Source organism: Ictidomys tridecemlineatus, chromosome 1, assembly GCF_052094955.1.
Source record: "Ictidomys tridecemlineatus isolate mIctTri1 chromosome 1, mIctTri1.hap1, whole genome shotgun sequence".
NCBI classification, from domain to species: Eukaryota; Metazoa; Chordata; class Mammalia; order Rodentia; family Sciuridae; genus Ictidomys; species Ictidomys tridecemlineatus.
The window spans coordinates 242425436-242439190 of NC_135477.1; the positions used below are offsets into that span (position 1 = coordinate 242425436).

General features: G+C 43.1%; 1 protein-coding gene across 4 annotated transcripts in view; it reads left to right on the forward strand.

Moving 5' to 3' along the window:
• The first annotated feature begins 3404 nt into the window (after positions 1-3404).
• The window catches only part of Rai14 (retinoic acid induced 14), a 136348-nt gene continuing 125997 nt past the window's right edge, over positions 3405-13755 (forward strand). For all 4 annotated transcript variants that reach the window (XM_078017255.1, XM_078017258.1, XM_078017253.1 and 1 more), the window contains exon 1: positions 3405-3539. The gene's annotated coding sequence lies outside the window, so the exon portion shown is untranslated. The remainder of the gene's footprint in view (positions 3540-13755) is intronic.

Below are 13755 nucleotides of genomic sequence, written 5' to 3' on the forward strand. Positions count from 1 at the left end.
CCTAGCATGTGCGAGGCACTAGGTTTGATATTCAGCACCACATAACAATAAATAAAATAAAGGCATTGTGTCCAACTACAACTAAAAAAAAAAACTATTACCATTTCTATACATAATATAAAAGTATTACTTTTTAAAAATTCTTACTCTTAGAAATCTGGGGTAGTTTGCATTTATAACACATCTCTATGCATACTGGCAATTTTTCAAATGCCCAGGGGCCACAGGTAGTTTGTGACTACCACACCAGACAGCATGGCTCTGAGGATTTATGTGATGACAGGCCAGAGAATCTCAAGGTCTCATCAGGTCTGTAATGCCAAGGTTGAGGTGCTTAGCTTCTCTGTCAAACTCTGTAAGCAAAACACTGAGACAGGGCTTTGGAATGTATTGTCAAACATCTTAGCCTCATCTCCTGAGCAGGTATACAGCTTCACTGCAAAGGAAGGATAGTAACCTACCCTTGGAGAAATCTCTGCTGGCTTTCTGACAAGTAAAAAACCCATGGGCTAATTAGTGTTTACTGGCTGCTTTATTACTATGGTACAGCTAAACTATGAAAAGCAATACTGAAGTTATTTTATCAATTTATCCTGAGCTAGTTTTTACTTATTGAAACATCCCCTGGGGAAAAAAATTAAGTTTTTTTTTTATATATATGTTTTGGTGTGCTTATGAGTGTGTGTGTGTGTGTGTGTGTGTGTGTGTGTGTGTGTGTAGGTTATCTTCCTCCAACCTTCTAATTCTGTTATTTGTGTTTTTGTCCCATTTTCTGGACTGCATCCAATAGCTCACCATTATCTAAATCTTGATGCTTCTAACTCAACCCAGAAGTGTAGTGAAATCCTGATTATTAGTTTCCTTTTACTATTACCAAATACCTGAGATAAGTTGTAAAGAGAAAAGGTTTATTTTAGCTAACATTTTTAGAAGTTCCAGTTCATTATCAATTAGACCTGTTGCTTCTGGGCCTGTTGTGAGGCAGCACATCATGGCAGGAGCAAGTGGCAGAGCAAAACTGCTCATCTCATGGCCAGGAAGCAAAGAGAAAGAGAAAGAGACCTGGGTCCATTATGCCCTTCAAAGGCATGCACCCTAGGACCTAAAGACAGACATCTCACTAAGACCTACCTCTTAAAAGATCTGTTACATCTTAATTGCACCATCATGGGGAATAAGTCTTAGTATTCATTGTAATACACATTGCACCACAGTTAAGAGAATTTGGATAAAGGAATGTAACATGCTGTTCCCCTGAAAGGTTTTTACCACTGCTTATACATGGTCATTTTATTCTTGCTGCCTTCATTCAAATCTTTTCTCTGGATCTGGTCTCCATCTGAGGTCATAGTCAATGTATCCAGAACCCAATTAGTATTTCTAAAAGGTCTGGACAACAAAACAAAACAATGAGAAAACTATGTTTAATCCTACACTTAACCAATAATTCCTTTGCAGGAGGCAGAATTTCAGCTGTCTGAAGGTACAGACTGGAGAGTAGTAGGTTTGTTTAGAGTTTTCAAAAGGGTAATCTGCAAGAGGAGCTTGGCACAACCAACAAGCAAGAGTCCTTCCCTCCACAGAGTCCCTCACCCAGGTTAGACTTGCTGATGTGGGAGGGTGGCCTTATCAACTAAAGGGCACAGCACAGGAGCCTCCCCTGGGAGCCAGGGAGCTGACACAGACTCTCTGGAGGTGGTTGGGACAGATAAATAGATAAGGGTCGGGGTTTCTGTAAATCAAAGGCTGATCAACCTGCCTTAGGCAATTACGTTTAATTTGGTTTAATATTTTAACTCCTTCAACTTGTCAACTGTTCCTACATGTTAAATTTCCAAAGCAGCTTTGATTACACTGAACCAAGTCCTATCTTCCCATCTGCTTCTGCCTAAACAAGACTGACATGCTAAAAGCAAAGGAGAAAACTCATATATGGCAGTGCTCAGTTCTGTAGGGTACAGTACCTCATTAACATGAACTGTGAGGAAGAATTATATTGTTGAAATTGTCAGCATTTAACAACAGAAGAAAAGAAAAGAAAAAATGACTTGCTAGTTCACATTTCTTTTAGAGTGTGCTTTTATTAGAGAAAGGGATAAAAGACAAGAAAAGGAGCATGAATCTTGCTTTAAACTGGGGGTTAACCGCTTCCATGAGGATCTTTGATTCATGACTTTAGGAAGTGAAGACCACTCGGCTAGTTAGGCAGCTTTTGTTTCCTATTTGGCAAGTTCACCTATGAAAGCTAAGACAGGCAGTTCCCTTGGAGGGATGGGACTAGGGGAAGGAGCAGATAAAAGTCTGATCTATAGTAGTTAAGATATGGCCAAAGTCATTTTAAACTGAACTGTCAGGGTGAATTTCACTTTTTGTTGGAATGGCTGTTTTTCCTCTTAAGCAGATGATTTACAGTAGATCCCAGGAAGTATCATACCATTTATTTATTCTAGAAAGCTTTCTCCTTGTGTAAAGGATGCAGCACTAACCAGAAGTGTGGAGCTTTGGTGAATAAAACTTTGTAAGTCCTGGCTGGTTATTATGGCTAGAATGCATGGAAAGACCGGGCCAAATTAGATGAGTAGGTGGGGAGCTTTGAAAACCTCGGAATTATTGGAGGACTCCATCAGGGTTCAAAGTCCAGGTCCTAGCGAGCTGAAGGAGAGAGGCTGTAGGGGTCTGGGGCCTTGAGCCCTTAGCCGGTTCCCACTGGTCATCTGGCCAGTCAGTTCAGGCTGTAGATGTCTCCCTTTTAACTCCTAAGCAAAGAACTACTTAACGCTGGTAGTTAGTTCTGTCTTGCCACCTGATGAGTGTCAGAGACAGACTCCAACCAATTGCTTCAGTCCTGAGAAAATGAACACATTTTAGTTTACTTTCTGTTCAATAATTTTCGGAAATATAACCGACCCGATTCTGGTTAGAAGGGGGCTTGGATCAGTTACTTTCAACATCCTCCACGATCAAAAACGACTTTAGAAGTGGATCAGAAGTGAGCACTATTTGGGATCTCATCCGATCCAGGGGTCGGAGCCGGGGTGGCTCTACGAACTTGAGGTTAAGATGATGACACGGATCCACGGAGAAGGGTCCCACGATCCGCACAGACTAAAGGCAGGCCAGGGACGCCCAGGGACGCCCAGGGCGCGCGGGCGCGGGGTCGGGGACGCAGCCGGAGACTCGCCGGCGGGAGCACCCCCGTAGGTCCCGACCGAAGCGCCGGGCCGGGTCACCTGACTCACGGAATTTGGGGCCGCGCTGGGCTGAAGGGGAGGGGAATGGCTAGCACCTCCCTTCCCGCTCCCCTTGGATCCAGGTCGGCGGGGGCCGGCGCCCGGCGGCCACGTGGTGGTGCTGCCGCTGCCCCCGCCCCGCCGGCCCAGCCAGGGAGCCGCGGCGCCCACTGACCCCCGCAGCGGGAAGGAGGAGGGACGGAGGCGCAGGAAGCCGACAGGAAGCGAGCGCGGCGGCCGCGTTTTCCTGGGGAAGCCGCGGGCGGGGTGGCGCAGCCAGCAGGGCCCGGGAGCCGCCGCCTCGATGGGGTGAGTGCGCGTCGCCGAGAGTTGCGAGGCTCCCGGCGCGGGGTCCCGGCCCGCGGGGTCCCCTCCTTTGTGTCTGGAGCTGGGGCCCGGGAGGCGGCGAGGCGCGGCGGACGGCCCCGGGCTTAGCGGCTTAGCGGGCGGCAGCCGGGGTCCCGCCAGCAGCACCCGGTCCGCCGCCCGCCGCCGACCCTGTCCGCGGAGGACAGATGGGACACGGGGAAGAGGAGGGTGGCGGGGATCTGGGGAGAGAGAGAGGGAGGACCGGCCAAGTTAGGAAAAGGGGGTCCTCCTCCTCCCGCCCCGCTCCGCCCCGCGACCCGCCGGCGGGCTGGGGCAGGGCCGAGCTCGGGGTTCTGCGGAGGGAGCCGTGGGAATGAATGACCAGACCCGGGCGCGCCCTGGGTCAGCACCCTGCCCACCTGCGTCGCCCTTCCCGGCGTCCCGCTCCCCCCAGGTCCCTGCCTTGGGGCTCGACCCGCCTCCCCGCTGAACTTGGAGGAGCTGGGAAGGAGGTGTGAGCTGGGGACTCCGCGGCTCCGCGAGACCCAGGGACCGCTATTGTTCTTCTTCTGACTCCCGAGAGCCGCTGAGCTGGCCGAAGGGCGCAGAAGAGACCCCTTCGAGCCTGCCACAGCCCCCTGCCCACGGCCCCCTTGTCCCTGTGCTCGCCGCGGATCCGAGGAGGCGGGGAGGAGGGATGCTGGAGTGAGGCAGACTCGCGGTAGCTGGGACTTTGGGAAAGAGGAAGATGTGGAGCCGCCAGAGGGGCTCCCGCCATCTCCCGCGACCCCGACCCGGGAGGGCGGCATCTTTGACTCCTCTTCCTTTCGCTGCCGGCTGGGGCAGTTTGGGTTCACGGTTTAGATTTTGCAGTTGGCCGCGTTCATTTCTTAACCCCCTTTGGGCTTCATATCCCCTTCTGGAGAAAGGGGCCCTCAAAACCTGAAGAGGCAAGACGAGAGATTAAGATAAATGGAGCCCAGTGCGACGGGAGGGCCTGGGCAGGGGCTGTGTGTTCAGGCTTCCCTTTCTTTTCCAAGGAGCTCAGCTCGGCGCAACTTTGTTTGCAGTGCCGATGGGGGCAAATCTGCGGATTCCAGGCCGCTCGGCTCGGACCTGCGGCTTCCCTTCGCAGTAGACTCACAGGTGATTTGCCTGGGATTCCCTTCCCAGAGAGTAGAGAATCGAACTGCCTGGGATGGGGAGGAAGAAAATAGCTTGCTCTCTGGGGAACGTGACCTTAAGGCCTAAAAGACCAGGCAAAGAGAGGAGCTGGTTTTGTCTTTCAGTAGGACTTAGCAGAAGCTCTTTAGCGCGAAGTCTCACACCTCCCTGGTTTGACTGAGTTGGAGAAAAGACTGAGTCACAGGGAGGCTGGATTTTGATAGCTCTATCTGCGGCTTGCTCAGCCCTGTTCACTCGCGTGGCTGTGAGTTTTATTACTGATGAATATAATTCGACAATATTTTTAAAATGATAACTAACTGGTAAGATGTTTTCTTCCTTGGTATTATAAGACAATTGGTTTTAATCGGAAGAAATGTATCCAGCTGTTAATGTTTTAACCAGTGTTTGCTTAAGAGATTTAAGAGAGCATGGGCTGTCACACGACTTTAATCTGTATTCACTGAAATGCTTCATTAATGAATTTATTGTAGCATTTTCCATTTTAAGTACATTCCTTAAATTTGTTTTATAGCCCTTCCTACCCCAAGCTGGGGATCAAATCCAGGGCCTTGGACATTCTAGCACTCTACCACAGAGCTACAACACATATCCCTTTTATGACTTTTTGAGAGTAGTGATGGTGGTTAAAACCAGTTGAATTTTTTTTTTTTTTTACTCTTATCTATGAAATTGAGTAAGAAGAATGGATGCAGAGCCTCTGGAAATTCAATGGAAGAATGAATATGATATGATATATATGATATGTCCCCGCCCATTGGTAATGTACTCTGACAATGAAATTCTGTTTCCAGACTGCTGTTTCTCAATGCATCTTAGAGATAGGTACACCTACCATTCCTCTTTGCTATTTTTTGTTGCTAGGTATCAATCCAGTTCCTGAGGCATGCTAAGCACATACTCTGAGCTATACCCCAAGCTTCCTGCACACCAGCCCCCATGTTTGTTTGTTTGCACAGGGGATAGAACCCAGGGGCACTTAACCACTGAGCAATGTCTTTAGCCCTTTTTTATATTTTATTTTGAGACAGGGTCTTGCTAAGTTGCTTAGGGTCTCGATAAGTTGCTGAAGCTAGCTTTGAACTTTTGATCCTCCTTCCTCAGCCTCAGGAGCCTCTGAGATTAGAGGCATGCACCACCGCCGGCAGCTCCCATTCTTTAAAAGTGAAGAAACTGAGATTTGGAGGTTAAGGGCAATTCCCTTGGAGTGTGGTGCATAACTTTTTGTTTTTTCCTTTCTTCTGAAATAAAAAGAAATCTGAAATATTTCAAACATACATCAAAAAAGAATACAGCAAGGCATTCATGTTTTACTGCCTAGGTTTAAGAGTTGCTTAATATGCCCCCTCCCTCAATAAAATAAACTGCAACTCAGTTTTTTTTTTTTTACCCATCCCTCCTCCTCTTCCTCCAGTTCCAAGGAACCACTAATACAGAGTTACTACATACAGTTCTCAAGCATGCTTGGTACTTCTGTGTATTATATATCCCCCAGAATATATGTGTTTGTGTTTAGCATTTTACATAAATGGCATGATTCCATATACATACAGCATTGCATTTTTAAACTCCTCATTATGTTTTTTTTTGAGGTACATGTAGATCTTTATTCGTGTTAGCTGCTATAGAGAATTCTAGTGTACAAATAAATTATAGTCTACTCATTCTCTTGCCAAGAGAAAATTAGGAGTTTCCAATTTTTCACTGTTACAAGCACCTTTTTCTGCTGAGGGGAAATCTGTTACAATAACAAACAGTGGTACAATACACATCCTGAAACAGGTCCCTTTGTGCACATATTTTCTCTGTTTCATGCCTATATAGTTAGTTGCTGAATAATAAGGTCTAGGCCCAGCTGCATTTATTATTTAATTCCCCAACAAATATTTAGGGTTATTTACAGTCTCTTGGCTATCTGTTGAATGAAAAAGTGAAATTGATCAATTTTAAACTCAAAGAACTTAGCTTACATTGGTTAGCTAGATTATTTTATTTTTCAAAAATATGTTTTAAATAAGAAGAGTGCCTCTTCATTAAAAAGTCAAAACATAAGACAAAAACCATTGTGCTGAGTTTGGCATCCTTTGTTCTAAAGCCTTTCTCAGCTAGTTGTTGCTTGTGTCTTCTTGGATTACTCACTCAATCTCCTCTTCCTCATTTCTTCCTTGGTGAGAGTAAGGGGTTGAGGAAGCAGTTCCAAAGGCACATTCCTGCCCTAAGAGTTTATGAAAATGTGGCTGTGTTAGGGATATATTTTGCCCCAATGGTAACCCCTTAAACTGGAAGGAGTTTAAGGCACACATTATTATATCTTCAAACAGCCAGGCATATTCCATCCTCTGAGCCTTTACATTTGCTGTTCCCTCTGCCTAGAGAGCTCTTCCTCTAGTACCTACATGTCTGTGCCCTCCCCCGCTGAGGTGTTTAATCAGACATCTCTTTTCCTGCTGGATTTTTTTGATATCTCTTTCTTCTGGGTTTTCCTCTATAATACTTATCCACGTTGCCAAATAATTTATGTTAGCATTGCTGGTCTTTTCCATATTATAAAAGTCTATGATAGCAGAGACTTTATCTCTCTCATTCACTGATATATCCCTAGTGGCTAGAACAGTGTCAGCACATAGTAGGTACTCAATTATTTGATGAATAAAAGAATATAATACTCTTTGTTGTGATTTTCAACTTGAAATTTCTCTTTTAGTATATATCAGAATTACCTAATGATATTGGTTGTTTCATGGCTATAACTGAGATCCCCAAATGTCATATTTATAGGTTCTAGCAGGGTAAAAACCATGTTTTTAAGAAACTACTCTGTTTAAATCCATGAATAAATCCCATGGATTTTTTTTTTAATCCAACATTTTCTCTAAACCTGAATTCAAAGAAAGACATGATAACATGGTGCTTGGTAGCATGCTCACCTTCCTTTTTCCCGATAACCTAGTTTTCCAGTGTAGTTTATATGGAGGGTGCATAATGGTGGGATGCTGACACCCCTGTTCCACAGAAAACATCTGTCCAAACAGGCCAGCAACCATCTCCAAAAATAGCAGCCACACTGGATTTCTATGAATGAATATTTCTCTGAATCATCATAGGATATATTCATCATTATCCTGACTTTGTGTCTTCATTAATTTTTAAAAATATTTGTTTTTTTAGTTGCAAGTGGACACAATAACCTTTATTTTATTTTTATGTGGTGCTGAGGATCGAACTCAGTGCCTCATGCATGCTAAGCGAGTGCTCTACCACTGAACCACAACCCCAGCCTGTGTCTTCATTTCTAATGGTATCTTGGGAGTAAAGACAGGGTAATGACCTTAATTAGAAGATCTAGGAACAACCCACGTGTTGTAAGTACCTAGAAATATTCTTAAGAACTGTCACATTGTAAATTCCTTAATTCATGGCACAGAAAGCATTCACCGTCACAGTGTTGTGCATTGTTTTGTAAAAGCCAACTGAATTTTCTTTACTTTGCATGATGAGTATAAGACTTGACAAAACAAAGCTAAATATACCAAAGCCTCTTGGGTATATTTTAAGTGGGTGATAAGGAAATGAGACTAGATTTTCTTCCGATTAGCTACATAGGTATACCTATTGATGTTTCTTCCGGTTAGCTGTACAGATATACCTACTGAGTAATAAGGTCTAGGCCCAGCTGTATGTATTATTTAATTCCCCAACAAATATCTAGGGTAATTTAGGGTCTCTTGGCTATCTGTTGAATGAAAAAGTGAAATTGATCAATTTTAAATTCAAAGAACTTAGATTACTTTGGTTAGCTATATTATTTTTCAAAAATATGTTTTAAATAAGAAGAGTGCCTCTTCATTAAAATTCACTAGAGTACATCTATTTTATCCTCTGAAATACAATGACAGTGAAAGAAATCAGAATATTATGGATCAAGATAGGCTTCCTTGATTCTAAAGCTGAAAACTATATGTATAGAATTATATGATTTATTAGTAAAGTGCAGCATAATCAAAAGGATTCCTTCTCTTGGTTTATAGTTACCCTTGCATTGGAAAGTATAGGTATCTCCTGTTTCCTAAGTCCAGCCATCTACAATGAACAAAATCTAATTTAGTCTTGAACATCATACTCACTGATGGATGCCAGTAAATCCAGTCAGCATTTTAAAAAAGTAATTTTGCAGACTTAGCCATGTATTTACAAACAGAGCATTCTTCTACTTAATTGAAGGAAATGTACCTCATTCTTTAACTTTGTATTCTATGTGTCCAGTACAGTATCTGTCATAGTTATTAGCTTACTGTTATTAGATATACGTAAGTGTTCCAGAGGTCACTAACCCCCACATAGTGGCTATCAGACATAGAGTCATCTAGTCTTGAGGATATAAACAACAATCAGAAGGTAGAGGAGTACAGAGAGCCAGCAGCAAAATGCAAATTGAAGCTCAGAGGATGTGAAAGAAACACCTCCCCTCCATGTCCACTAGTTGGGGGAAGTTTGTACATTGTTTTGTCTGTTTCACTAGCTGTTTATTGTTATTTGTTTTTAAATATCACCTCATCTACTCCTCTAATCTTATCTGTGATCTTGTCTAGTCCTTTCTGGACATTCACTAAAAATGACATTCACTGGAAATTATAAAGGACTCTTCCTCGATTCTAAATAAGTAGATCCCAAATGTAAGAAAAGTTGGTTGTAGTACAAGAAACTCACTGTTCAGAAGAAGAAATGCAAGAATTCCTTTTCTTTTCATATATTTTTCTTAATTTATGCTTTGTGAACACTAGTGTTTATTACCAAGTAACCCAAAATAAGCTATTCATTATGTACTATATCATTTTCCCTCACAATCATGTATTATATTGCAATAATATATTTGTTAATTGGCTTTTTAAACCTCAGCCTAATTTTCTTTTCCCCATTGGGTATTGCTATTGATAAAAGAAGTCTTTTTGTTTTTTTCTTCATGATTTCTAGAATGCTCTAGAATATCTAGAATGCTTTTTCTTTCTTTGTAAAGAGCTAAATAACTCTAAAATTAAAAGCAGCAACAGCTTGCTTCTACCTCTTTTCACTTTCACTGTCCCTGACCAGTTGCTTTGCTGGCTAAAGCCGTAGACCCTCAGCCAGAAAGCCGTGGCAGAGCTCACCAATGGGGATATGTGGCCCAATAACTCTTTATTTTTCATGGGGGTAGGGGAGACAAGTAAAGTATTTCTCTTCAAGGGGAATATATTTTGCAAATGAAGCACAATCATGTAGCAATGAATCTGAAATATTTTTAAGTCATAGGTGGACAGTTTTTGCAATTCAGATGCAGTTTCTGGGCTGTTTTCCCCTGGGAGAAATTTGCTTATTTCAGATGATGCTATATGTTCATAATTTTTATCAGTTTCAAAAAGTTCTTGGAACTCTCTGCCTTAAGGCCATTTCTGGCCCTCTTTGGGATATTTAGATAAAGAACCTGAGATCTATTGAATGTACCCGAAAACTTTGTGTGTGTTTCTCCTGTTTCCTTTAGTAGCCACCTCTGAAGGGTAAAGAATTATAATTTAGAGGGATCTGTTTTCTGTCATGTGCCAGGACAGAAAACAGATGATGTTTTCTGTCATCTCCCAGGACAGCTAGATGACCTGACATATTTGAGTAAAAAGCAGTAATTTTCAGTTTTAGTCCCTCAATTGGAAAACAAGTCACTGGTCTATAATGTTGAGCATTTTTAGTAGCTATTTCTACTGGATGCAATAAAATACTATTAGAAGTAATAAAAAGTGGCTCTGTGGTATGACTGTTTCACAGAGATGTGGAGAATTCAAAGGATGGGCCTTGAGCTTCTTGCCCTTGCCCAAGACTAATATATCTCTTGGTCTGGAGTTGGGCCTTTCCCCAAATAGCAGCAGTAGCTTCCTAGCTCTATTGTAGGAAGGAATGGAAATACCCTAGGCTGCACCTGACAGCTCTCCTTGGCTCACAGGTTAGGCCTTTCAGTGTTCAGCCCAGTGAGGAAATATCCCAACTCACTGCCTATTTCTCCTTTCTCATCTTGGTCTCCCAACTGATGAGGGCCAGTGGAGCCCAGGAAAAGATAGGCCACATTCCCTAGTTGGAGAGCTGAACCTCAGTAGAATATCTGTTCTTGCAGAGCAAAACATCCTTTTGTGAAGTAGCAGATGCTGGAAGAAGGCACTGCTGATGTCAGACACTTCCAGAACTTCTGTTCATGTACAGGTGACAAACTTAACCCATTGAAGTAAAAAAAAAATAAATAATGACACCCCAAAAGATGCTGCCTGGCATACAACAGAGGTTGCCCCGCGGAAGCTCTTTCAACAAGTCGGTTTAATTGACTTGAACACCTTCTCTGTGGCAGGCACTTTGCTAGTCAGGGCTAGTCTTAACTCACTGTTAGATTTCCCACGAGTGGTACGTGTTGATGGGCTAATCGAATGTTTGGAGATCCCTGGATGAATGGCAAACCTGCCCTCGTGGGCTTAGATTTTTAAACAGGGTAAAACATGTTCACAATCTGCTAACAGTACAAGGTAGACTGTATTGGTGGTTGGAATGGGGTGATGAGGATATAAACAACAGAGGATGCCCAGAGAAGTGAAAAATGACCCCTTGGAAAGAGATGGAAAGAGGCAGGGCTAGACATGACCTGGGTTCTGGCTGCTTACAACACTGGGCTCCTCAACACTGTACTTTTACGTGTCCCTGTGACCTTGGGAATCCTAACATAGCTAATTGTAATTGTTACAGATGAAGAAGACTTGTTTAGACTTGGACAGTTCACTTTGAGGAATAGGGTGGAAATTGGGAGCCTCGGATGAGGCCAATGGCATACAGCAGCAGCATGAAGGTGAGGGAATTTGTGGAATCCCCCACCCTCAGCATCTGCTGAGTGACAACCTCATAGACAAATCTATTGTCAAGCTTTGTCAGTGAGTTAGCAGATTCTGCATGGAGCTGCTTAATTTGACAAGTACGTTCAAGTAATTTGAACATCTCCCGTGAAAGTCAACACGATTTTGTGATTGAGCATTTTTCAGAAATGAGGAGTACTGACTTGTGGTGCTGAGAGAAGCCACCTCCTCTCAGCCACTTGGAGGATGTGGCCATGTGTGAGCCAAAAGGATCGTGGACTGCATTTTCTTTCTTCCCCATGAAAGGCAGCCACAAGGAAAAGATGAGATAGGAGCCAGTCACAAACAGATGCCAGAATCCTTCATGAACTGTGTGAGGAGGACCCCTTCTCTCTCCAAGCAACTCTTTCCAGACTGAGTCCACATGCATCATGGGTAGAAGTTGTTTCCGATGCTCTTCTGATGCTCTTCGTTTAAAGTGAAAAATGGGTCTTCGTTTTAAAGTAAAAAATCCTTAGCTTTTATTTGGGGCTGATAACACTTTTCTCTTGAGGAAGAAAAGTCATATTTCTTCTCTGTGAGTTCTTTCTAATTGGAAAAAGAATATTGAAAATACAGGCCTAGAAAGGATAACCGATATCCATTTGCCTACCATCCAGATTTCTTGGAGCCAGACTGCCTGCCTGCCTGCCTGCCTGCCTGCCTTCTCCTCTTCCTCCCTTCTCTCATTCTTAAGGGAAACTTCACGGTGACATTTATCTATATTCACTGGGGATATAACTCAGTTGGTAGAGTTCCTGCCTCCCATGCACAAGGCCCTGGGTTCAATTCCCAGCACCATGAAAAAAAAATGCTTGTTCTACATTTATCTATATGTGTATGTCCACTTGGCACTCTGGATGAATTCCTAGGTAATTAGATTCTTTCTCTACTGTACAACGTTATTACAATGTTGGGAGTACCTTTATTTACTTTTTCTATTGCTTTTCTTCTAGTCTCTAAAAGCCAGAGAGGCACACGGAGTGCAGTGCTTCCTCCAGGGATGTCCATCCCAAGCCCATCTTTTTGCTGATGGACTGGCAGCTGTGCTACCATTTGTGACTTGTTTGGCAAGAAGCTTGCTTTCCTTCTCTCCTTTAAAAGCACTCCTGATTACTTTAAGTGCATACCCCCTGGAACAAAGGGTGTTTGATTCCCAAGGCAGTAAAAGTGGGTGTTTATATGCACCCTGGCAGGAGAACCAGAAAGAGCAGCTCACCCTACCCTGTTGCTATCTGCTTCAGGCCTAGGTGGCCGCCTGCCGGCTGTGGGTGCTTTTGTGTGGCTTCCAGAGCAAGTATCACCTTTACTCCCCTGCCCCATTCCTGTCTTCTTGGGTGGCTTTTAAAGGACTTTACTTTAATATTGGTGCTTTTCATTATCCTGAATAATTGTAGTGTTTCATTTTTTTAATAGCTCAAAGAGAGAGAGAGAGATGTTTGCATAATTTCTTAAGGAACAAAAATGTCCTAATGTAGGGAAGTAAGTATCAGACATTCTGCTTTTTTCCAAATTGCTGCTAAAACATGAAAACCCTCACTCCAACCTGTGCTTTGTGAGCTCAGTTGAATATAAAAGTAGTCACTTCAGGTGGCTGGGGATGTGGCTCAAGTGGTAGCGCGCTCGCCTGGCATGCGTGCGGCCCGGGTTCGATCCTCAGCACCACATACCAACAAAGATGTTGTGTCCGCTGAGAACTAAAAAATAAATATTAAAAAATTCTCTCTCTCTCTCTCCTCTCTCACTCTCTCTTTAATAAAATAAAATAAAATAAAAGTAGTCACTTCATTTGTCTATAATTAGTTATCTTTGTATTTTCTCTGATACAATCTTGGTGTCATTAGGAAAACCATGGAAAAGAATTTGACTGGTTAAGTTTAATAAAATTATTTGTTAAGCATATGCTCTACATATGAGAAGAACAAAGAAGTAAAGAAGCTATGCTCCCTCAGATGAGGCAGGGGATGGTAGTGAGGGCCAACAGCTGGCAGGGGGAATACCTTTTGCAAATTGGTCCTTTCAGACTCTATGTGCTAGAAGCAATTCTGAGGATGCTTCCAACTTTAAAGGCAACTGAGTTTTTCCTTTGTTTATTAATACTAAAATGTTGATCTGTTGATCAAACTTTTCTTTAT